General features: G+C 42.5%; 1 protein-coding gene across 1 annotated transcript in view; it reads left to right on the plus strand.

The window, feature by feature from the left end:
• Positions 1-26,848, plus strand: part of FHIT (fragile histidine triad diadenosine triphosphatase) — a 1,476,895-nt gene that overhangs the window by 1,091,167 nt on the left and 358,880 nt on the right. The window lies entirely within an intron of this gene.

The following is a 26,848-nucleotide window of genomic DNA, read 5'->3' on the forward strand; positions in this document are numbered from 1 at the left end:
TTCGTCAACAAAGGATAGAGAACGTGTGCTCATGCTGCAGTACATAGCTTCTTTACTAGGTGGAGCTGCTGTGTGGGCTCAAAGAAAATGAATGGAAATCGAGTTTGGCTCGCACAGTCTTTTGAGCATGACGGATAGGTTGATGGCTTAAGTTAGTGATGCACCATAAAACTTTCTGCTGCAATGCTGTGTGAAAAAAAGACAAAGACAAAAATGCAGCATGCCATTCCTTTGGACCAGACATCAGTGTCCGTGCTTATGGCCTTGGCTGCCATGAGCTTTGGATGCAGTGTGTGGGAATGCGCATACACATGTAACCTCTTGGTTTTCAGTTTGGTTTGGAAAATCCCAGCAGTATCAGCAACAAAAAAAGTGGCACAAAATGAACAGAAGCATGCTTGACGCTGCGCGCTGTAAAATTGGTCATACAAGGGCACTGCCAGACATTATTGATACTGTGGTTCTATAGTTCCTTGTGTGAGAAAAACAGCAGCAGTAGCCAAGCTACACAATTGCATCACAGACATTTTAAGGACAGATCTTTGTAAGAACAGGTTAACTCTTTTCTATTGTGTCTTAGAGGCCTGCATATTAGTTTCTTTGTAATCTGACAGCATGATTACCTCCTGTACACCCTGGCAGGAATCCGGGGGCTCATTCCTTGGCTAGAGTGCAATGCAAGTCAATACAGCAAGTAAATAATGGCCTATGGTGCTGTCTGATTTACAGTCATTTAAACAGTTCCAAGGCAGGAAAACACACTCCAAATTTCTTCCTCTGATATCTTTTTCAAGGCTCTTATTGCTTCTAAATAGCTTCTTCTGAGCTTATTATGTAGCGCTAGAGAGGGAAAAAAGCTTAGCTGCTCCACATATCTTGTTCTGGAAATGTTAAAATAATAGTAATTTATCTTTGGTAAATTTCAGTCTCAATGCAGAAGGACAGCAGAAGTTCCTCTTTATAAGGAAAGTGCAGAATAAAGCCTGGAAGGAAGAGATCAGCTTGGTGGGGAAAAAAGCAGTCTCCGCTATTCATTTTGTTTTTTAAAAAAAATATTTTAAACAGACATCAGATTTTTGAACATTGTAATGTGCCTTTTGCAAATCTCAGGGAATGTTTAAAAACAGCATAATGCTTTCTAGAAAGCTAATGGTGTAGAGCTTATTCCCCTGAAATGCTAAGGAAAGCAAAGCTTCATTTATGAGTGAGGGGGAAAAAAGATAGATCCTGCACTGTCTGGAAGCAATCCTAAAAAGGTCTACTCAGAAGTAAATCCTATTTTATTTGGCGATGCTTTCTCCAAGGAAAGAGTTCTTAGGATGGTATTTTGCAGATGTTTTGTGCATTCATGAACTTCCCTAGCACCCCCTTCCTCCTACAGTTATCTGCGAAGTATCAACTGGTGCTATTTCTAAAAAAAAAAAAGAGTGTTAATATAGAAATCTTACACATGCCAATTCTATTAGAAGGCTTTTTAAAGGACTCACCTATTTGAAAAAAGATGCTACACCACACATGACAGGTGGTATGGCTAGGGGGTGTTCAATCACTTCGATTTAACACACCTGCTCTGCTAACCATCTGTTAAATTGTGCTGAAATCTTTGGTTTTTTTAAAGTATTGTGTATACCTTGTATTGCTAATAGCTGCTGCTTATTTTAAAGGAAAAGCCCTCTTTTCCTTAAATTCCCTAATGTGCGCTAGAAGTTGAGCCTACGAATACTTGGCTCATCTCTAGAAGAAATATTAGAGATATAGATACGTGTTTTGAAGTCATTATCCTATTATTTAAACAAAGTTATAAAGTCATTATCCTATTATTTAAAAGAAGCATTTGGTACATGATTTTGCTTCTAATTTACCCTCATGGGGATTGTCTCATTTCTTGTTGAAGGAAAAGTGCGCTATAAATATTTTAATAAATAAATAAATAAACAAACCAACAAATAAACAAATAAGTAAATACACTCTACCAATTGTTATAGAATAGAGGAAAGGGAGCCATCTCCGTAAGCTCTTTTCTGGTAGGATTGGCTCTTGAGGAGCTCCAAAATATGAAACACATTGTAAGGTTTTTTAAATCATATCTATTGTGTACCAGAACATTACCACTGCTTGATGAGAATACATATATTATGTATGGTACATCTCTTCTTTCCCATGAGTATTTCTGAAATAAATAAGGGAATATTACTGGAAATAACATACTTGGGCCATTGACCTTTGCAATTGTGTGGAATAATTTTTCCACTTATTTGATCTAAAGATGTAAACAGGATTCTATCATCTGTCTTTTACCCCTCCTTGTTGCTTAAATCCCCCCTCCCCCACAGGAGGAGATGATTGACTGGGTCTAAGAAATGGTGAATGCATCTTTGAGAGGGAGTAGTTTCCCCATCCTTGAAACAGGCAGTGGTGTGTCCCTTCCTAAAGAAATCTGTTCTGTTCTAAGGATGTTTGAATATGTATTGTCCAAGCAACGTGATTGGTGGCTGGACAACTGGAAAGATTCCTGGATGAAGCAAATGGTTTGGATTCTTTCCTGTTTGGTTTTAGGCCTGATTATGGAACTGGAACAGCCTTGGTTGTCCTGGAGCATGATAGTGCCAGAGACGACCAAAGGGGGTATGACCATGTTGATTCTCCTGGACCTCTCAGAAGTTTTCCATACCATAATTTATGGAATTCTTCTGGACCACATTTTGGAGTTGGAAGTGTGATGCATCATTTCGCAGGAGTTTCAATTATGCCTGGAAGGTGATACTGGGGGCAGCTGTTAACCTTCTTGGCCTCTGGCCTATGGGGTTCTACAAGGTTCCATTTTGTCTCCCCCATGCTTTTTAACAACTACATGAAACCACTGAGTGAGTTCATCCAAAGTTTTTGGCTGTGTTACCAGTATGCGGATGATTCTCAGATCTATCTCACACTTCCAGAGGATATTAAGGAAGCTATGGAAACCTTGAACCAGTGCCCAGAAGCAGTCTTGGTTTAGATGAAGGCCAATAAACTGGAGTTGAATCCCTAAAAGATATAGGTGCTATTGTCTCTGGAACAATTGACCAGGATCTGAGGTGTTTCCTGTTTTGAATTGTGTTGCACCATCCCTAAAGGATCCATTTCATAGCCTGGGGGGAGGGATGCTGGACCTGGTCTCCTTGTTTGATAAACACATGAGAGCACTGGACAGAAATGCTGTGGCCCTTATCGGATAAAAAAATGTATTGCTGTTGTGGTATAGTTGTGGTATACTGCAATGTGCTTTACCTGAGGCTGCCTTTGACGTTTCTGGGAACTAGAATTGGTACAGAACACTGCAGTGAGAATGGAGTCATAAAGACTATATGACTCAAGTCTTGTTTCTTTTGAAATCTGCTTCTGGACCCAATTCAAGGTACTAGTATTGACCTCCAGACCTATAGGACTGGAGACCCACATACCTAAAAGATTGTCTATTCCCATATGAACTTACAGTCACTGGGGGGGCCTGTTCCAAGTGCTCCTTTCTTCTGAGGCTAGATGGGTGGGAGCCCAAGAAATGTCTTGGTAATGATACCAAAACTGTGGAATCCTCTCCTCAGAGAGATATGTCTCCTCCCCTCTATCATTGTCTTCTGCCAGTGGTGATCCTCTTTCCTGTTTGTTATGATTTGCTGTTTTACATATGTATTGTAAGAGCCCCATGGCACAGAGTGGTAAGCTGCAGTACTGCAGCCCAAGCTCTGCTCACAACCTGAGCTTGATCCTGGAGGAAGCCAGGTTCAGGTAGCTGGCTCAAGGTTGACTCAGACTTCCATCCTTCTGAGGTCAGTAAAATGAGTACCCAGTTTCCTGAGGGTAAAGTGTAGATGACTGGGGAAGGCAATGGTAAACCACCTTGTAACAAAAGTCTGCCAAGAAAATGTCATGATGTGATGTCCCCCCATGGGTTAGTAATGACTCGGTGCTTGCACAGGGGACTACCTTTACTTTACATATGTATAGCCTGATATCAAATCTCAGAAGCTAAATAGAGCCAGTGCTGGTTAGTACTTGGATGAGAGACCACCAAGGAAGTCCAGGGTCACTATATAGAGGCAGGCAATTACAGTTGTTGGTGATGGTGTTGTTGTTGTTGTTGTTACAGATGGTTGTGTTGTTGCCAAGGAGCCCCCCCTCCTGTTCTGAGGCCTGCCATGAACTGTGTCAGTTTCCTGCATTGCTGTTTTAAAGTTACACCAAAGACTCTGTTCTAGGGCAGCACTGCCCGTGCCTGTTTCCTGACTACCCTTCTTTTATGGACTCTGCTTTTCCTGTCTCTATTGTGGACTATACTGGCTACACACTGTTTTCTGCCTCCATGGACATCTGCCTCACCTGGGCCCAGAGCCACGCTGTTAGCAGCACGGTGCCAGCTGGGGAGACCCTCCTCGAGCCTGGCCAGGAACCCCCTGGTCAGGTCCCGCGGGGAGTCTCTTGCGGGCTGGCCACCAAGCTTGCCCTCACTATCGGGCAGCCTGCTAGCAAGCCCTAGTCATGCCCAGGTGGCAGCCATATTCCCAGGCAGCCAGAAGACCAGCCTGAGCAGCCTGCTCAGAGAAGCCATTTTGTGGAAGCGTGCAGACCACGTCCGCAGAGGCCAGCCTCGCCCTACTCTGCATATCTTGATAGCCGCCCCGGAATGGAAGTGCCAGCTGCCCTGAGCACTTAGTGGACGCATCTCAAAGCAACCCCTGCATTCCAGAGCTGATGATGTTGAGACCAGCTTAGCTTCATGGAAGACCCATTCAACCCGCCCGGCATTCCCCCTCCCTCCTTTGTCCCCTCTTCCCAAGGTGTCACAATAATATATTCAGATTCTAAAGTGGCCCATCTAGGGTAGTTATAGAACCATTAAACCTTTGTTTCACTCGTGAGAACCACAGGGAAAGGCACCAGCCCCAGGGTACATTTTGGGGTATTTAAGCCGGCCTCCCTGACCATGAGGTGCGCGTGCCATTCCTATCCTGAAACCCTTGCTGTCACTCTTTTTGGATCTAGTGCTGGCATTAGACCATCCCATCTCGCTGCTACATCTTTCTTCCATGCCGTGACCAGGTGCGTATACCCAGTTACGTCATTCTCAAGTAGGCTCTCCTGCTAATGCAACCATCTCTATTTTCCTACTCTTTATTTCTTAGTTCCTTGTATGTACTCCGTGTGCATGTGCTACTGTAGGCATATGCAACATTCTTAGTAAAAACACGTTTATTGCTATTAGTCTCGCCTCTTTATTACACGAGTGATCTGGAAAGGGACCCTGGTATATATTGGTTAAAATCCGCACTATTTAAACCCAGACTGCAAGCTAATTCCCCCATTAAAAAGTTCTGGTAACGGTGTGGCTTTTTGCAGCATGCAACACAAGCAAAATGACATTTTGTAGTTTGTTGTTTGTTTTCCCAGAGTAAAATTCCCTTGGCTTACCCCACATTTCACACTGCCTCTAAGATAGGCTATAGGCAGAGGGCTGCTTCCTAAACCAGCAATTTTTTGTTGACTTCCCCTCATCTTCATATACATAATTCTCAAAATAGTTGATGTGCCATCTTTATGCTGTGAGTTTCTCTGCCCTCTCTCCCAACAGCAACCAATAAAGTGGGCTGATGTAATGGAGAAACAGTGGTAGGCTGCATCCAGTGGACCATTTCTGTGGAGGGAAGGATTTCCATCCACACAGCATGATTTCTTCTCATTTTCCACGGCAGCCCAAAATGCTGTTTGTGGAAGATTGCCAGTCCCCCATGAGCAGTCTTCGGGGAGGCAGCACTGGGGACGAAGAAGGCAAAAAAGTTAAATTCCATGGACAGAAATCCTTCAGTCTGGAGAAACACTTTATTTTATCCAAGCCAATCACTGCCACACATTTTTGCCTAACTTCATGTTGGAGAAAGAGAAGGGGAATCTCAACAGGGGGTTGTCTTTTGGGCAGCAACCCTGTGTGAGGCAGCACATATATGTACCCTAACTGGTCAGATTATTACAACATAGATGAAGAAAGTTCTTCAAAAAAAGAAAGTTATTGGTACTTTTAGGTGTCGGATTATACAAACCTGGAACATGTGAGCTCTCTTACCATGTCAGATGTTCTAACTACACAAAAACAGGGAATTGTAAGGAGATAAATCTGTGTAGCATTTAAGCTGACCTCAGTTCTCTTGCATCATGCCCTTTTGGTTACCAGGTTATATATCATGTTCCTGGCCCTTGTCTGTGATTAAGTTCTGCTTGACCCAAGTAAAAAGAAATAAGAAAGAGTAAAGGTCACCTTTATGTTCCCTAAGACCTCTCCAAAATCCTTCATTTAGATCATCCTCTAGGCTGTACTGAATTATGAATGATCATGGCCGCCTCCATAGGAGCTATTTGAAACTGCTTGAATTTTTAAAACTTAGAAAGAGAACATAATTTGGACACTGGATTCTGTTTATGGCATCTTCACTTAATTTAGGCACCTGTTTTTTTACAAAAATACAACCTATAATTTCATTTCGCCTACAGCTCTGCTCTACAGCTTTATGGACAACGGTTGTTCCATGACTTTATGGTACTGCATGTTCTGGTATTTTTCCAGTTCATAATAGCCCAAGTAGGCAATTATTACCTCTGCTCTCCTCAGCCTGCCAATTACGACCAGCCTGGTGCCGTCTTGAGATGATTACATTACTTTTGCTGTTCTTGAGGAAAAGATTACTTGGAGGTCAGAAAATATGGACTCCTGGACACTTCTGACTTTAAAGTAGCTTAACTGGAATTTATACTATAAATCGGTATCAGTTTTGTACAGGGTTAGGTGTCCTGGCTTCCCCAGTAGAATCCTGGAAACTGTCATAGGATGAGAATTCTGTTAGGCACCCTTAAGAAAACTACAGTTCCCAGGGGAGATGGACTGAATGTTCAATCAGTTTTTCTGTAATGGTGATAAACCAAAAGTGTCAGTTGCGTATCACCAAGGATGAACATATAACACTGCCTTACACTGAGTCAGCCTATTCATCTAGTCCAGTACTGTCTTGTCTGTCTGGAAGCAGTCTTTCCTGGCCTCTAATCAGAGATGCTTTCGACCAAAGATTTCCAGGGATTGAATGTGGGACCATCTGCCTTCATGGAAGACGTTATCCCGCTAAGAATAGCCCCTCTATTCTGGATGCCTTTTGAGATTTTTAACAGGAATACTTAGAAGCTTTGATAGATGTGACTTGGTGAGGAAAATTTATGCCATCTTTCTGAGTTTGATGGGGATACTTTTTGCTTTTGCCCATAGACAAAGGCCGAAGGTTCAGTGCTGTTCAGCAGTACTAATTAGGAAACAGCCCCGGTATCTCTACCTTACATTTTGGCTTGGTAATGACTGGGATATGATTGTTCAGAAGACTTGTTATAAGAGTAGTTGTCAAAGAAGTAAAAAAGACAGCCCCTGACAATCCCCTGAGCTATCCAGTCTCCTGTTTGATTGATTTTAATTGCTCTTAAAATGTAGGGAGCTATAAAATTTAATGTCTGTTTAGACAAGGTCAGCTGTAAGGGAGGATAAGGGGAGGGAACACACCCAGCATTCTCTTCCCTGACATTGCCTAAGTGACATGCCTAATCATGAGTGTGAAGAAGGATGGCTGAACCTGCACAGAATGCTCTGACAAGGCTGAGAATTCTCAGGGTTTTTCAACCAGGAAGGTAAGGAGGATTTGCGAGCTAAGATCCTGGTAGAAGACACTTCTGCCAGCAGAAATAGGGGCAATTTTTCCTGCTCCTTCTCTCACCTGCTGACTCCCTAACTTTGCCTCCTCCCATGCTATTCCTGCCAGCTACTAGCCACATAAGGAACATTGTTTGGGGAGATGCTGTAGGCTGCAACATGAAGGAAGAAAGTTTACTTCTGTGAGTGCTGCTAGATTCAGCATTGCTGATATTGTAAGATCTGTCAGTCGCTTTTGACACAGTTGATTATTTTAGTCTGGTCAACTGCCTGGCCTTGCTGGGGGTTCAAAATAGCATGGATCTCCCATTCTTCCAGGGATACTTTCAGAGGGTTGCCATTGGAGACAAAAAGTGCTTAAAGTGGTCACTGGTGCCTGGTTTTCTGCAGGGTACAAACTTGTACTCAATGTTGTTTAACATGTATATGCACCCTCTGGTTTAACTCGTCAGGAAGTATGGCATTGAGTGCCATCAATATGCTGATGATACCCAGCTCTCTCTCCTGCTGAATAGACAGCCTGAGGCAGCTTTCTTGGACCTGGCCTAGTGCCTGGATGCCATGGTCAAATGGTTAAGACAAATCTAGCTGAAATTGAATCCATTTAAGATGGAAATCATGTGATTGGAGACGTTTGAGCCTCTGGAGGGGGTGCAACTACCAGCTCTTGGTGGAGTTAAATTATCGTTAGTGTATTCTGTGAAGAGCCTGGGGTTTTGGTTGGATACCTTGCTCTCTTTGGATAAGCAGGTGCCCATGGTGACGACGTTGGCATTCTACCATCTCCGCTGGGCTTGCCAGCTGGGCCTCTACTTGTTTTGGTCTGACCTGGCCACAGTGATTTACACCCACGATCACCTCCAGGTTATACTACTATAACTTGCTCTATGCAGGGCTGCCCTTGAAGACACTCCAGAAACTGCAGGTCATCCAGAATGCAGCTACTAGACTTTTCTCCGATTCATCATGATCTGCCCATATGCAGCCTATTTTGTGGCAGCTGAACGGGCTTCCAGTTGGTTTCCAGATCAAATTTAAGGTACTGGTTTTAACCTTTAAAGCCTTACACTGTCTGGGACCATCATACCTGAATCATACCCAATATGATCCCCCACGAAATTTGCATTCTTCATCTTGTGGCTTACTGGTGGTGCCCAAGCCCCAAGTGGTTCACCTCTCTTCCACGAGGTCACGTGCTTTGTCTGTGATGGCCCCATTCTGGTGGAACTATTCCAGCAGGCCTTTAACCAGCCGTGATTAATATGGAATCTGTGCCACTTGGTCATTGTTTTTACTACTGGCTGTATTTCTGGGACCATCTAATTGCAGGGTTGTGTTTTTAGTTTAATATATAATGTTAATTGGTTTTACTTGTTGTAAATGACTTTGGACCTTGTTCAAGGGAGAGGTGGTATAAAAATCTAATAAATAAACTAACTAAATAAAAATAGGTGACCTTGGGCCAGTCACTGTTTCTTAGTCTAACCTACCTCACAGGGTTGTTGTGAAGATACAGTGGAGAAGGGGAGAAAAATGTTGTAAGCCATTTGTGATATCCATTGGTAAGAAAAGTGGTGTGTAAATAAACCAATATTAGCAGTAATCTTGACTAGTATTGCACTGTCAGTCTGTGATCCAATATAGTGTCCTTGAGATTAGCATCATGCAAAATATTCTTCTCTGGTAACCATTCCATGGAAGAACACTACCTTCACTGTTCCTCCAGGCATATGGTTGACGCTGGTTGGGCCTCCCCACCGGCCACTAGAGGAAAACATTCCACCCTACTAGAAGTATCTACCACCCAGCCTATTAAATACTTTTGGAGATGGTTAGGTGGTGGTTTTTGGAGAAGTCTGCTGTTGTATGTTTTAAATATTTATGTAGTTTTATTTGTTTTAAAGCTATATGTATTTCAAATTACTATACCGATTGTAATCTGCCCTGAGCCTGCTGATTTGGGGGGGGGGGGTGGAATATAAATGGAATTAAATAAAATTAAATAAATTCTAGTACTTGTATTAAGCAAGGCCAGTTCAGGGGCTTCACAAAACTTGCCTACAACTGAGTATTTTGTTGCACACCCCTATTCCCCAAAGAAGACTTCATAAATATACAATTCCAGATACCTATCACTTAAGTAGGTCTAAACTCAGACCACCAAGTTCTTGGTTCAAATACTGAAGTCTCTGACAGACACAAGCATTACAATGCATTCCAGCGCATTTTTCATTACATGAATTAAGAGTGTTTTTGAACACATGCAGAGTGTATTTTAGCAGAGAGGAGCTACAACCTGTGAAAATAATTTCTGCAATGACAGATGTGATTCCCATTCTGTTTTGAGCCCCAGAAAATAAAAACCTCCATAAGTTTACTGGGGTGCTTTGTAAAATGTGCTAAAACATTTAATGATCCAAGCAATAGCATAAATTAAGAAAATCACATACATGTTACTCTGTACTTTTTAAAAGAATATTTTCAGGTGTTTTCTTAGAGGTGAGATGAGAAGATAACAAACTATATAATAAGACCTTCCAGAGCAAAGACAGTATTGTCTGTGGGTGTTAAGCATGACATTCAGATCCTAAAACAGTGGTCTTTGAACTCAGATATATCCCCCAAGATGAGGTTTTGAGAGCCAGACTTCCATATACCATTCTGAGTTCTAAAAGCCAAGAACACTCATCCATCATTCTACAGTAGAGATGAGCACGAACCAAAATACGAACCAAAATTAAGCATGAACCAGGCCGGTTCGTGGTTCATGAACCATGGTTCGTCAGATCCCATTTCTGACGAACTGCCACGAACTTTAGGCTGGTTCCTTTGGTTCATTTTTTGGTTCATGACTGCAGACAGTCTGGTGCCAATCAATCAGTTTCCTAGGTAACAGGGGATGGACTTCCTGCAGACCTTCTGCTGATGCAGAAGTGACCTTCTACTGACCCGGAAGTGACCTTCTGCTAACCCGGAAGTGGTGATTCTCTGACCTGGATGTGATGTTTTCACAAACCAAATGAACCGGTTTGCAAACTGGGGCAAGTTGGTGAAAGTTCGTGGTTTGTGAAATTTGACGAACCATGAACTGCATGGTTCGGTTTTTTTCTGGTTTGTGCCCATCTCTATTCTACAGGCAGCTAATGTAGAGACCACATTTTGGGGGGGGGGGGGAGATCATGGTTGCCTAGACTGATAAGCAACTATAGAACTACAAGTGGTGGAGAACTTTAGAAAACAGGAAATGATAGCAACTGAACTTCATGGTCATCAAGATATGAACTGCTGTGACGGGAGTAGCTAGTTTAATGGTGCAACACAAAAATGATAATGTGTGATCTACGCCTTAATGGTAGACATGTCAAGGTGGACAGAAAGCGGCTGGCAGATTTGTTACGATGGGGTAGGAAAGGTTCAAGTGGAAGCTGAAGAGCACACCTATGAAAGTGTGTTAGGTCAAGTCCCATTGGACTATTAATTATTCATCTATCCCAATACTGCTTATTTGGAATGGCAGTGGCCCTCCAGGTTCATAAGCACAAGCCATTTCCACTGCTGGGGATCAGGAAGTACTGGAGAATCAACCTGGGCCTTTTGGTATGCTAAGCAAATACTCTGCCATGGGACTCTGAGCCCTTTCTCCAGGAAATAAATTTGGGATGGAGCAGAAGAGGTTTTGCTGAAGGAGTTGATTGCACAAACCAAAGGAAGAAAGTGAAATGCCTTGATTGATGGAGAACTAATTATTAGTCTATCAATTATCTCTTTCAACAGAGAAGGAGCAAAGTTTAGGAAACAAGATTTTTAAAAAAAAAACTGTACTGGGAAGTCTATTTGCATGTTATGGTAATATCTTCCTCTATAGCTGGCAACTTGTTACCCAATTAAAAAGCACTCAGGGAAAAAAATCAGACATTGCTGGAATCGTCACAGCACCTTTAACCTTGGTAGCAACGGAAACCACTCTCGGTAGCAAACATATAAACAAGACTTTCCAGGTACATTAGATAAGGAATTAAACTCATTAACCTCAGAGGAAGCAAAGCGGTGAAAAGTTATTCCTTGGGGTTCTTTCTGCCTCCTCCTTGCCCTGTGTCTGTAATTGTTTATACAGCTGTCTGGCAGCTTCTCTGTAGGGATTTCATAAAAGGTAATATTAATATTAACTTTGTGTCTTTGTTGCTTTATTTTATTTCTTCAGAACAAGCAGTAAATTTGCCATTGCCAAATTGAGATATTTTTTCCTCCAGCTGTAAAATTTATCTCAACTCATTTGTCAAGAAAATTTGCCCCTTAGGACTAGTTTGAACAGAATCCCAGGTGTTTAATGTTGTTCACCTAATGAAGGCACAACTCACGAAAACAACTATTGAACTCTGGCACCCTTCATGAATATTGAGAAGGCATTCGCATTTAAAATGCATGTTGTATGAGCCAGTTCTATCAACTGCCTCTCTCTAAGCTGCAACGATCCATGAATATATTTTGTCCAATGCATATTTTTTTCCCTATTCATATGGTGGTCCACTTTCATCAACAACAAATATTTTGTTTTGGATCCTATGAACCACCATTAGAATGTGATCAATGTTCTTCTGTAAACTCTCACACAAGTGCAGGGCATCATTCAAATCTTTACACGACGACTTGGAATTGTTTGTGCAACATCTTGTAGATGGAGCAACATCTGGTTTTGAAGGAGCAGTAGGGATATAATCAGCTTTTCTTATTGTAGCACTGCCCCACTGTGGAAAAAAAACAGCCTTTCTACTAGCAGCAGGGCCTTTCTGTTGTCCTGGGATCCAACACATTGAATTGAGTGCTGAAAGAATCCCATGGTAATTATTTAAGACATAGCAATATTCATAGTCTGTTGCTGGACAACAGTTTTTTCATTTTTTGTGAGTGTTGGTAAAATGTCATGGTTAAAGCAAAGAGCTATGAGCTAGGACAGCTCCACAATTTAAATTTTAGCTCAGACATGAATTCATTAGGTAGGCTTACAGTGGCGTTCTAAGCAGAGATGCACCCTTCCAAGTCCATTGAAGTCCATACTCTCAAGGAGCAATCATAAACAAGTCTCTTCAGAAGTGGTGGTGGAGAGTGCCTTCAAGTCATAGCTGACTTATGGTGACTCCTGGAGTCCTGGCAGGGTTCTCATGGCAAGAGACTTACAGAGGGGGTTTGTCATTGCCTGCCTCTACAACCCTGGTCTTCATTGGAGGTTTCACATCCAATTACTAACCAAGGTCAACCCTGATTAGCTTCTTTTTAAATTTGTTTTTTTAAAATTTTTATTGTAGAAAAGTTAAAAGATAGAACAAGAGAAAGAAAGTGGAACATAACAAGAAGATAACTACAAAGGGCCAAGAATGGCCTACAAATCAATCTACAAAGTAAAAACTGTAAGAAACATATTAGGTATATTATTAATCCATTACAATTTTTCGCCTACAACACTTCTCACTTTATTATCAATCAACTTGTGGTCTCATTAATATCTTTTCTCTGTGTCTCTTCTTGGTATCTCAGAACCTTATTCTTAAAGATCAAAACCACAAAAGATCAATTCATTTTTCTTTCTCTTGCAGATAGTCCATAAAGGGTTTCCAATTTGCCGTTAATATAGAGAGTGTTTTATCTCTAATTAATGCTGCAAGTTTGGCCATCTGAGGGCCAAGCTACAAGTGACGAATGACACTTGAACGGTCAAGTGACGAATGACACTAAGGTACTCAGGCCATAAGGGATTTTAGGAGTAATCACACCGCTATTGCTTAGTGAGGGTGGGAGGATTGAGGAGAGTCATGGAGGCTGGAGAACAGTCAACATGTGGAATGTTATTTTGCCTAGGATGACAAGACATGGGTGGAAGAATTGGGGTTAGGTGACACCTTGCATCTGAGGTTCCTGGGTGTTATGGTTTTAAGCCAGATTTTTAACACCATTTTAATACAGTTTTTGCATCTGAATTAATATAACAAATGCCACTGTGGAATGGAATAAGGTCACATTTTACTACTTTGACCAGAAGTGTAATCTTCCAAGATTCAGTTTTATTACTGTTATAGCAGTCAAGGCTGGATAAGGTCACCAGTATTTCTTTCAGAATGATGTAATATATGAAGACATACTTTGAGCCAACTTCATTTTCTTTGGTCTAGATTTATACCTTGAAATGTGAGTGAGAGAAGTATTTTTCCACCCTTGTAAATCCACAAAGCAGGTTGGCATTATTTGCTAAAAAACCCAAAATGCGTGTACGTTCACTTTATCACCTTGTTAAGGTTTTGCATCTTCACTCCAAACACAACTTTCTAACGGTGAAGTTAATTAAACACTTCAGCTACATGCCAAGGATAATGACAGGCACATTTTCACTCAGGGTGGTTATGTTTGCATCCCTTTATAAAAGAAAATCTTTTGATCGGTCTTGGCAAAAGCACAAAAAAGATCCACTTTCCTAGGGTCTCCTTGTAGGTAGCAAGCAATTCGCCCAGGTCTTTGGTATTCTGTTTGGCTTTGTGCAACTCCTTTAAATAGAGAGGGCTTTTCAGGATTGCACTGTGAGAAGCAATAAAGAGGGAGTCACATCTCTAAGTTTAATGTGAGCTGAAGTGTGGACCTAGTAAGTCGGCCATAAACTCAATAGGTGGACAGGGCACTGCCCCTTTGCCTCTACCCTCCACCTGCAATGCAGGGATAATAATACTGACCTATATTACAAGGCTGATATAAGGATTGCAGAAAGCCAATGCTCTTGAAATGCTTTGCTCGAAAAGCTGTACAAATACTAATTTGTTGCTATTGAGCAATTGTAATGCAAGTTGAATATAGTGCCTTAAATGGTCATTTCAGCAGCATAGACTTGTAGGGTTGGATGCAGAGAATGTTCTACACTCTGAAGAGAATAGGGGAAGGTGTAATATATCCAGGCAGGGGATAGGGGAATGGAGATGCTGGGATCACAGATATAGCAGCCCACTCTTGAGTAGATAGTGGATCCCAGCCCCAGCAAGTGACACAGACACCCCATGCTCATGCTGATTTCCTCTAGTCACTCAGTGGCGGCACTTCTGCATCCCTGGTTGTACATTTATGGTATGCTTCATCACAGAATATGATGGCAGTCATTGTATACTCAACATGGCTACCAGAGCCAGGGAATCTTTGACTCACTCCAGTATTCACAATCAAATTTCCTGAAACAAAGGTTGTTACCAAGGAAAATATGTATCATATGCTTTACAGAAGTAACCTAGCAGCAGTTGGATAATTTGGAAAATCACGTCTGTTCACCAATCATCTTTTTGAAATTTCAGGGATCAGAGTCACTGTTTCTTTTTGCCCTGTTGAAAAATAGGCTGCAATGTTGGTTTTTGACTTCCTCTTGCATAAGGAATTTGTGCCTGCTTTTGCACATTACCTCCAGCTTTGTGCAGAGGGAGGTCCTGTCAGACTGCCAGAGCTGGGGTTTCTGTAAATGTGGAAGTTTTCTAGATTTAATTTTAATGCTGCTGTAACTATATAGCAATCTGACTTCAGAATTATAAATAGGCTGTATGGTGCACTTTCAAGATGAGTAGTTAACTGCTGTTTCTTCTAGTTCTCTGATGCCACTTCTAAGGGTGTGCAATCCAAATATGAGTTTCTGGAAAAAGTTGGATTTTTGCTCATCTGGCTAAATCCAGCTTTCTCAAATCAAAGCAGAGAATCTGGGATCTGATCTGGGAACCCAGATCCAGACCCACAGAAAGATTCCTAAATGGAGGAAACATGGCTTCAGCTTCTGGATGGTCCCTTCCTGGGCTTCTCTTGCTTTTTTCCCAAGTGGGGAGGGAGAGGAAGGAAGGAGAATGAGGCAGGGGCTTTCTTTCTCTGCTTGGCTTCTGTGAGTGACGCTGGTTCAGTTGGGGTAAGTTGCAACAGTGTCCCTTGCTTCAATTTGGTTTCAGTGGAATTCTGTTTTGACATGATTCTCTAGTTTAATGTTGGTAACCTTGATTCATATTGGTTCTGAGGGGAATTCCATCCATTCCTTTGCATCAGTTTCATTCTGTTGGGCTTTCTCTTGCATTTGAGCACTGGCAGTCTTGCCCCTGTGTGTTTCTGCCTGAGAGTCTTTTTGGAAATGTTTCCTCTATAGGAAACAATGGAGAGTGGTTGGACAGCTTGTCCTGGGGGCACTTGGATTTGGGGGGACTTAGTTGGTTCTGTTGGGCTTTTTCTGGGTTGCAGTTGCATTTTGGAGTGTGCCTTTGGCCACGGCCAGTCTTGCCCCTGTGTGTTTCTGCCTGAGAGCTTGCTTAGAAATGATTCCCCCATAGGAAACAATGGCCCAATCTGCCTGAAACTTGGAATGGTCTTTAGGGAGGGTCTTTAGGGGACAGGAGGAGTAGGTTCCCTGCAAATCTGGTGGAGTTTGCTTGAAAAATGGTAAAAAACAAAACAAAACCCAAAAACAGGCTCCTGGAAAGCCCCCAGATACTCTTCCCCATACAGAATAATGGCTGAATAAATCCAGATTCTCTGATCTGTCTTAAATGGATCATTCATTCCTTGTACGGCCAAAGTTGCATTGCTTTCCATCCCAGTAAGTAGAGCTATCCAGGCCTATGCCCCTGTAAAGCCATAAACTTCCCTTGTTGCTAAAAAGAAGCACTGAAAAACTGTGCCTAGTATGAGGATCAGAGCTTCTCTCACCGTTTTAGTGAGTGACTGAAGGAGCTGTCCATGGTCTTGATTTTCTTTTCTTCCCTCTTTGGAAAAAGCTATTTATACAATACAGTTGCCCAGACGTGGATAGCCCAGGCAAGCCCAATCTCACCAGATCTTGGAAGCTAAGTAGTGTCAGCCTTAGTTAGTAAATTGGATGAGAGTCTTCCAAAAAAGGGCCACTATGCCAAGCTAGACAATGGCAAGCCACCTCTATTAGACTCTTGCCTTGAAACACCAGCAGGGGGTCACCATGTCAGCTGTGACTTGACAGCACTTACCACCACAGTACAATTATTCCATGTAGGACACGTCAGAAGTGGTAAATTCTGATGATCCTGTGCAAGTGACAGATCCTGCTTGCAGCCCAGGAGTCATGGTCTTATTCAGGAGCATCATATTCCAATCTCCCACTGCAGCCTCAACAGAACATGTGTTTGGAATCCTAAAATCCCCCAGAGCATTTTGGAATCCGAAGGGATCCATGAGCCTCCATGGGTGGATCATTCTACCAGATCTCCCTTTTCTGGGGGGTGGGTGGGTGGAGGCCACATGTGACTTATCGTTTGATGTTAGGTGGGCACTAGAGTGAAATTAATGCTTAGAGATTTGAAATCTAAAGTAAACTAGGAGGACTCCACTTGGGCAAAACTTTTCAGGTATTGGGGGTGAAGAAGTTAAAAGAGTTTTGATAAGACTAGTAACATTTCTCAGGTGGAGGTAGGTTTGAATATCCCCATGCACAATGCCATGTTTGTCTCTAGCTTAGCAGTCATTTGGACCTGTCTCTTTTGCTTAGTTGACTTCTGCAAACATATTCACTGTTAGGTTGTATATGGAGACAGGATAAATAACAACAACAACAACAACAACAACATTCAATTTATATACCACTCTTCAGGACAACTTAACACCCACTCACAGCAGTGGGTGGCACTGAGTGAGCTTCGAGAATCTGTGACTGACCCAAGGTCACCCAGCTCGCTTCAAGCGGAGGAGTGGGGAATCAAACGTGGTTCTCCAGATTAGAGTCACACTGCTCTTAAGCACTACACCAAAACAAATACACCAAATGCAAGGCATTTAAAGGTCTGCTAACATTCTGCACTTGTATTAATTAGGTAAACCATTTTTTAAAAAAAATCTGTCCTTCTAGAAAATCTATTGTGACTTTGGGTGAAATACAAAGGAACAAATTGGGGAGTTACTTATATCCTAGATATATCTATTTTTGTCTTTTTGTTTCCTTTTCCCTTGTCTGCCTGCCCTTTCAGTTCCTACTTGTAGAAGAAATTTCCAGTTCAGCAAATGTAAACAGCTTAACAATTAGATGGAGAGTAAATTGACTATCATTTTGTTGTTAGTATCATTAGGGCAGTGCCGCTAGGGAAGAGCTCCCAGCAGATAAAGAACAGTTGTTTCCACACCGCAAATAGAAAAGGTCTGCCTTTATGTGTTGAGAAAGGTCTTGAGCTGCAAGCTCTGAAAGGCATACTTAGCATGCAGGATATGGAGTTGACCTAGGAATTATGACCTGGATGAAAGGAGGGATAATTGGCCAGTGGAATCCTGTGCCATGTGTGAATGTGATTACTAGGGATCTGCCTAGAGGAAGGAAACCAAAGGGTCAGGCTTACACTGAGACCCAACGGAAATTAATATAGTTGCCTCAGAAGTCATGCCAAGCTTCTAATGTAGGGGACTTAAAACTGAAGTACTCAAGAAATGTACAAAGTGAAACTGTGCCAAGGAGGGGGAATGTGGGGAGGTAGAGTGAGCGGGAGAAGGAGGGGGGAGGGGGAGAGAGAGAGAGAGAGAGAGAGAGAGAGAGAAGAATCTTGCTGAAACTATAAAGAATGGGCGAGATGAGGGTATGAGGGTCCCAACCCATGGAGGTTCAAGGAACTCATGGAGGCAAGAGGAACAGGCACTAGCACGGACTAACCCACCTCAAAGAGGTATTGTGAGGCTACCATGGGTGTGAGGGCACAGTGCAGGAGCACATCACAGGAAGCTCCTTATACTGAATCGGACCATCAGTGTTAGTATTGTCTACTCAGATTCAGACTGGCAACAACTCTCCAGGGTTTTTGGTCTTTCACATCACCTATTGCTTGGTGCTTTTAAATGGAGGTTCAGGATCGAACCTGGGACTTTCTGCATGCTAAGCTGATGCTGTGCCACTGAGCCAATGGCTCCTCATTCCTCAGCTCCTTGGAGAAAGGGCAGGATAAAAATGTATCAGTAGATAGATGGGTCTAAGCCAAACTCTTTAGCTACGAGGCCCCTGGATCCCATGGCAGGCCCTTAAGTAGCTAAGAATAGAGCATCAATTGCTTTTGATCAGCAGAATTTACACAGGGTCAAGCCACAAGAGTACTGACCCAGATCTTCATAGAAGTTGAAGGGAATGTTACTATCCACTTCACTGCTGTTTGGATCCAGCTCACATTAGCTTCCTTAAGCAAGCTAATGTTGCAGTCAAACTTGATTAATATTAGCAACAAATGGCAGGTTCCATGCACTCCCCTCCAGACAGATGCCTGTGTTTCTCTCGTTGAGCATCTGAGTTATTCCTTCTCCCTAGAAAATATCATCTTTGGAATCTAGTAACAGCCGATGCCTTCTTCGCAGGTTGATGAGGTGTCAAAGGTTTACCGCCTACAAGGTGTCAGCTTCTTGTTTACGGGTGTAGGCTGCTGCTGTGTCTCTCTTTGCTTTGCCTTGCCATTAAAGGAGACAATGACAGACCCAAGGCTGGCATTTCATTTTAACAGATCGGTGACAAACTTGAAATGCTTTCCAGAACTGTATTCCTTCAGGTTTGGTGGCAAATATTGGGCTTTATTTGCATACAAATCACTTTTCTCCTTCCTTGGAAGAAAGGCTGGTTTTGACATGTTCAAAGTGTGGTTTTATCTTTGAAGTTTTATGACTCCTGTCTTTGTTTCCAGAGACTACCTGATTAGCTTATTCTATTACAGATGGTATTGGAGTGACATTAAATCATCTTTTGCCTCCGCTGCTTTGGGGAACAGGTTGAAAACCCTACAATACATGCTCTGTTTTCCTTTTGAAAACTCAAGTGCTTTTTTTTTTTTTGAGTGATTTAATCGATCTTGTGAACATGGATAATGACTCTTGAAGTCTCACTTCCTTGGTGGCAGGTTTTATTTCAGACAGTTCTGCCTGGTTTGCATTATGGGGAGCCAAGAGAGGTGATGGGAGTCTTTCATTTTCCAGACCAAATCCTAATCTCTGCTTTTACGGCAAGAACTTGTAAATCAGTCTCATTCTTTTAAAGTATTCCTATACCAAAAAAAAAAAATCTCAGTGTGGTATTTGAATCCCTCTGGTGTGGTGTCAAGGCTAGAGCTTTGGTAGAGGGCTGGTAGTCTTACTAGAAACATGCTAGCAGTCAACCAGTTAAGAAGGGATATAAAATGTAAGACAGCTCAGTTAATGAGTGGTAAAGTGAGGAGCCTAGTCCAGAGTTAGTAACTTTAGTTAACTGGTGGAATTTTATTGGTGCATTTGTATTATCTGATCCTTCTTGGCTGGGTAGCTGAAATGCTTTAATGCTCATTGATTATTTCCTGTTTACATTAACTCCCTTGGGAGTACATACATCTTCCACATTTCTTGGTTCCTTGGTAAATATCTTGTGTTTAGCTTTATACATCCAAGGATATGGTTATTGTTGTTCATGAGATGTTTTTAAAACTAGGTCTTTCCTTCCATCTCTGTACTGGTGTAGTCCCCCAGGGGCCAGAGTGCAGGGGCCAGTCACAACCAGGGAGCAAAGAATAAACAGAGTCCAGTCCAAGGGTCAGTGTTCCAGAGAAGCCACAAGTCAGGTTCAATCCAAGGGTCTGTTCCAGAGAAGCCAGGAGTCAAGTCCAGTCCAAGGATCAGCATTCCAGAGAAGCCACAAGTCAGGTCCAGTCCAAGGGTCAGAGTTCCAGAAAAGCCACAAGTCAGGTCCAGTCCAAGGGTCAGAGTTCCCAAGAGTCAGAGTTCCAGAGTCTGACCAATAGCCAGGCCAGTGGAGCAGCCATAAAGTGTACTAGTTGCTTCCACAAACTGCTGCTCCTTTCAGCTGTTTTTATAGCGAAGTCTTAATGAGCTAAACTGTCAGCCACTTACTAGGTAGACATCTTGACCTCACTCATTCATCCTGGTCATTTGACAGTTGCACTGACTCATGAGTCGTGCACTCCTCCTGCATTCTTGCAGCTCTACCCGTCTCTGACAGCGCCGGTACTGCAAGAGTGTCAGCGAAGAGGGAGGGGAGGAGTGGCCTTCTGCAGCTGAGTCTGTTACAGCCGAAGGCTCTGCTGATTGATTAGCCGGCAATTGCTGTTCATCAAACTCAAGGTCAGCTGCAGCTGGGTCAGTGTAGGTGTGAACTGCAGGCAGCTCTTCATCTGATGACTCTTCACTGAGCACAGGGCAAGGCTGACTCATGACAATCTCTCTGAACTTTGGCAGAAAAGCTCCTCTGAATAAATGGTACGTACCTTGTGAATACACTGAGGAGCAATTCCAGTGCTGTGGTAGTACAGTGCAACAGAATGGAGAATGGAACCAGCTCCCTCTTCTGGCAAGCTGCCTCAACAGGTGAAAACATAAGGCACCTAGGTTCTGCTGGACATTCCACTGGCTCAAGATCCCTGGCACCTTACCAATCTGATCCTAAGCCAGTTTGGTGTAGTGGTTAAGAGTGGCAGGACTCTAATCTGTAGAACAGGATTTGATTCCTCACTCCTTTGCTTGAAGCCAGCTGGGTGACCTTGGGTCAGTCACAGCTCTCCCAGAGCTCTCTCAGCCCCACCCACCTCACAAGGTATTGTAATTAGGATAATAATACACTTGGCAAACTGCTCTGAGTGTGGCATTAAGTTGACCTGAAGGGCGGCATATACATCAAATGTTGTTATTATTATTATATATCTTTGAGTCAGTGCAAAGTTTCCCCCAGAGTTATGTGAATGAAAGGTCCCACATGTTTAAGCTTCTGTTAGTTTCAATAGGAAACAAGTTTCTAGCTGTAACTTTTTGTATCCATTCCAGTTTGAATGGAAGTGTGAAAGACCACCCCCCAACCACCATCAAAGCTTTTCCCAAAATGTGTACATAACTGTTTTTGTCAATATTTATGTGCTTGCCCCTTTCTATTCATTATTCTTCAAAATAAGAAAGGGTTTCTACTTCCATTTTTTGTAATGGTCCCCAGCCATGTAGAACCTGTTCATCGCAAGAAGTGTCTTTCTCCTCGATGGCAAAGATCAGCCGTGCTCAAAGTTCTATGTGAAATTTAAAGACCAGCAAGTTCAAAGAGAGCTTGCCCAAGGAACATATTTAATTTCAGGAGCACACAGGTGCTGGTCACTTACAAAGGGATTGGATTTATAATAACAAGCTTAGCCGTTTATTGGCATATGGCCAGGTCACTTTGGTGACCTGAATCCAGCAGCTTAATCCAGAGGCTACTGAACAAATGACAGCAGCAATGCATTCATTTGGAGGGATAAGAAACTACTTTGCTCTGGCAGCCACCGTGAGGTCAAATTTTTGATGACCTCACAGAGCAGCAGCGCATCCACTTTTCCCAGCGAGAAGCTTTTGATGGTCACCAGAGAAACACTGTGTGGCCATAATTTAGAGGAAAAAGGAAGACAGCTGCTACAATTCATATCTTAAAGAGATCTCACTGGGGGATGTTGCTGGTTCATGTTGGCCCGGTGATACTTCATATATTTTATTTTGAGAATACCTTTTAAGTATATTTTTAAAGCATCCTAGCCTAAGTGTTATATTCTTGGTGGATATTGTAGTGTGTACTATGGATTAGGCAGCAGAAGTTTCTGTCATATGGGCAAAAAGAGTAGGAGAGACAAAGTGGGCACAGGACCTGGTTATGGCATGTCACGGCTACATTTCTGTTTGGCCCACCAGCTCTGTGCCACTGCTTGTTATTTTACTTAGTAGACTACAGGCGCAATCAACACACTGTTGTTGGACTGAGATGCTAGGCTGCAAATGTAGTTTAGGGTGTACTAGTGTGTCATTATACATTATACAGGGCTATTTTATACTCAGAAACACCCTCAGACCTCCAGACAAAGATTCCCTCTGGGTGCCTGCCTCATACTAAGCAGACTCAACATCGTATGAAACCAAATAGGATAACCTACCTGGCTTCATAGGCCCCTTGGGTAACCAGCACTCCTTGAATTTCGTGTGTCTAGTCAACCTTGGTCTTTAGTCTTGCTTGAATTTTGGTTTTGACTTAGGATGTACTTGTGCAAGGCTATCCTTGATAGACTTTTTAAATTTTAATTATTTTCATAATTTGCCTGTCTCTACAAGGGGGCTCAAAATGGCTTCCATTGTTCCCCTCTCCACCATTTCTTCCTCACAATTACTCTGTGAGGTAACTTAGTCTGAGAGAGTGTGATTGGCCCAAGATCAACCAGAAATCTTCCATGGAAGAGCAGGGGTTGGGACCTGGGTCTCCCAGATTAGACATGGGCATGAACCAAAAAAAATTAATGAACCAGCAGTTCGTGGTTTGGTGCCGATGACAAACCCAAACCACCGAACCGCAATGAACATTTCCCGTTGATGAACCAGTTCGAGGTTTGTGGTTCATGGGTGTCAGAATGGCCCCCGTTGGACTTAGAGAGCCCATATTACCCAGGAGTGTTTAGCAGGCTCTCCTCCAGCCAGCACCCAAGTTTGGTCAAGATTGCAATAGGGATCTTGGAGTTATACCCTCTCCAATCTGAGGACCCCAGGAAACTCCCATTTGATACAATTAGAGCCACCAGTTGACGTTGGCCCAGTGTTCAAGGGGTTGGACATCAGAACTGCCTATCAGGGTTTGCAGGAATGAGATTGGAATGCCCATGGCTACAGAACACCCCCTTCCCCCTCCCTCCCCCCGGGTGTTTTCTCCCATGTAACCAATTGTAACCAATTTTCAGCTCCATGGTTGGAAGGAAGACCTGCCAATCAAGGTAAGCTGGGCTTCGATTCAGGTTTCCAGGGCAACAGAAGGAGTGCAGACAGAGTTCAGACATTCCCCCAGCTCCATTTCCAAGGGAATTGATTGATTGTGCCTGACTGCCTGGCTTCACGAACCATGGGCGATTGCAACGAACTGGGCTTCCAACAAACACTGGTTTGTTGGAAATGGACCCTCACAAACCGCTGGTTCGCAAACAGACAATCAGGTGGTTCATGGGGGTTTTTTTTGGTTCATAATGCGGTTCGTGCCCATGTCTTTCCCAGATCCTGGTTTGACCTCTAACCACAACTCCACACTGTGAGTAAGGTAGTATGGAGACATGCATCTAAATCTATGTACTTGTGTATACTCATGTGGATGAGACAAGCTGACTGCAGAAAGTTCTAGAAATTTGCTTCCTTCTGATACACTCAGTGCTTCCCTAGCTGGTGGTTTTAGATTGAAGCAAGCTAAACATGACATGTGACGTGTTGGTGGTTGTTCAGAAATGGATGGTCCTGAGACATGCAGTGTGCCAGGAATGAACCAGCTATCAATCCTTCCCTTTAACACAGCTTTTACTTAAGCATACCTTATCTTTGACAGATAATGACTTGAAAAATAGTTTAAAGAAGAAAATAAAGTGTTTAGATAGTATTACATTTCATATGAAGTACAACATCAAACAAATACATCCACAATGGAGTCGTTTTGAATAATTTACTAGCATAGGCATAGCTGCCTTAGAACTCTAGTCACATTTTCAGTATTTCTAGCGTTGATCTGTGCAGAGTGAAAGCTAGGTCATGAGATTATTAGGTTTATTATCTTAACCCCCATGGCACATATACTGCAGAATAGGGTACTAATTTTCTTCGTGATTTTCAAATATCGTTGTCAAACTAGCCCAAAATTACCTCGCCCCTGACTTCTTATTGCAATATCACCTAAAGGTCATGGCATTTTCTGCTACTGGATCACATCTATGAGTTATTCAGGAATAGGGACAGTTACCTTCTTTCTGCAGCACTCTGCCATCACATAATGTAAGGTACAGCTATGCTCACTACCAATACCCTTATTGTCTTTTTCCAGGATTTACCATTGCAAAGGAGCATTTCCAAAGTCACCAGTGTAAATTGGCTGCCACTGCAAAATGTAGCAGTAGTTTTGAGCACTCTCCAGGGAGTCATAGTTCAAGGGCCATTTATATTTATTTTATCAGAATAGTGAAGACTTGAAATGACTACTGATGAAGGGTAAAGGAGAAAATGCCAAAGTAGGATTAAAGCTGAATTTCAAAAAGACAAAAGTAATGACTACTGAGGAACTACACAATTTTAAGGTTCACAAGGAAGATATTGGAATTGTTAAGGATTTTCTATTCTTTGGCTCAATCATCAAACAAAAGGGAGGCTGTAAACAAGAAATCAAAAGATTGAGACTTGGAATGGCAGCTATGAAGGAACTAGAAAACATCCTTAAGGATAAGGATGTGTCGCTGGGGGACCAAGGTCAAAATAATTCGTACTGTGATATCCCCTATTACTCTGTATGGATGTAAAAGTTGGACAATGAAGAAAGCGGAGGAGAAGATTGATTCATTTGAAATGTGGTGGTGTTGGAAAAGAGTTTTATGGATACCACATATGGCTAAAGAGACAAATATGTGGGTTCTAGATCAATGGGCTTAGACTGGAGTAACTCTGCTTCAGATTTCACTGTAAATTGAGGCTATCATACTCATGTTCTAACATCATGAGAAGGCAAGATGCACTTGGAAAAGGCAATAATGCTAGGAAAAGTTAAAAGCAGCAAGAAAAGAGAAAGACCCAACATGAGATTGGGTCTTCCTCTATGAGGAAGCTATGGCCTTGGCCTTCAGTCTATAAGATCTGAGCAAGGCTGTTAATGAAGGATATTTTGGAGGTTATTAATTCATAGGGTCACCTTAAGTCAGAAGTAGACATGGGCACAAACAGAAAAAAAGAACATGGTGTTTGTTGCCATCCATAAACAACAAACAATGAATATTGACAAACATGCCTGTTCATGAACATGTTTGTTGTTTGTTGTTCTTGGGGGCCCGCAGTCTCTCCTCCAGCCATCAAGATCCCTACCACACCGCTCCCAGAAACCCCACCTGAGCAGGCAGCAGGAAACGTACCAATAATAAATAATAGCTTGGCCCTACAGCCTGGCAGCAGCCCTGGAACTTGAAGGGGTAGATCCCTATCCCACCACACACAAAGAAAATTCAAGCTCCAATGCACTCTCCCTGTCTCTCTCTCAAAATGCCAACAGCAACTGTCTCTCCCTCACTGTCTGCAAAACCAGAACTGGAAGCCCCCCCCCCCCGCTCTTTGTTTTCTTGTAACAAATTTGGAGCTCCACACTTGAAAGGAAGACGGGCCTATCAAGCTCAATTGGGCTCAGATTAGGGTTTCCGTGGCAACAGCAGTTCAGACAGAGTTCAGGCAGTCCCTGCCTCTGGTTGCCAAGGGAATTGATTGCAAGTGCCAGATTGTCTGGCTTGACGAACAGCAATGAACAGCAACGAACAAGGCTTGCAACAACCACCTGTTCGTTTAGAATGGGGCCTCACAAACAGCTTGTTTGCGAACCGCTGATTGGGATGTCCGTGGCTTTTTTTAGTTCGTATTGCTGTTCGTGCCCATCTCTAGTCAGAAGTGACTGGACAACACATGGCAGATAATACCTACATACTTTTAGACTTGTGCATGGGAGTTTGTTTCTTTTCTTTTTATTATGAATTCCCCAAGGGACTGTTTCATTATTGTTATTTCATATGGTTTTGTTTCATTATTGTTTCTTTTGTTTTGTTTTCATAATTCTATTTTGTTATTGTTTCCCATTTGGTTTCAATTGAACCCCCACCACCTTTCTGGGGTCTGTTCCTTCTTGGTTTTCTATCTGAACTGAGCAAAGCTCAAGAGGATCACAGTTCTCCACTAGGATATTTACACTACCAAATAGATAGAATAAAGTGGTCCCACATCATAAAACCAGATGGAGGGGGTATTTAATTGGTCTTGTGTAATCTCCGTAAGCAGATATGGGGGCACTTGCCAGGATGAAGTGAACAACTGTTTTGTGTTTATGAAGGCACCAGACACCACATCAGCCTGGCACAACTGTGTTTAATCAATCTGTGTTTAACATGCGGGTGCCTCACTCAGCTAAATGTTCTTAAATGTGGAAGTAAACAAATGGCAATGACGATCCATGTTTTCAAAAGTGCCACATAGCCAGAACTACAAGTGTTGATTAGTTTGCTCACTTTTTTCTCTCTCCTGTGAGCAATATGTTTCTGTTACACAGCCCAATTTTCAGGCTTCATTTCTGGAGGAGAATCTACAGCTAGCACAACAAAAATCAAATGGTAA

The sequence above is a fragment of the Eublepharis macularius genome, chromosome 4, assembly GCF_028583425.1.
Source record: "Eublepharis macularius isolate TG4126 chromosome 4, MPM_Emac_v1.0, whole genome shotgun sequence".
NCBI classification, from domain to species: domain Eukaryota; kingdom Metazoa; phylum Chordata; class Lepidosauria; order Squamata; family Eublepharidae; genus Eublepharis; species Eublepharis macularius.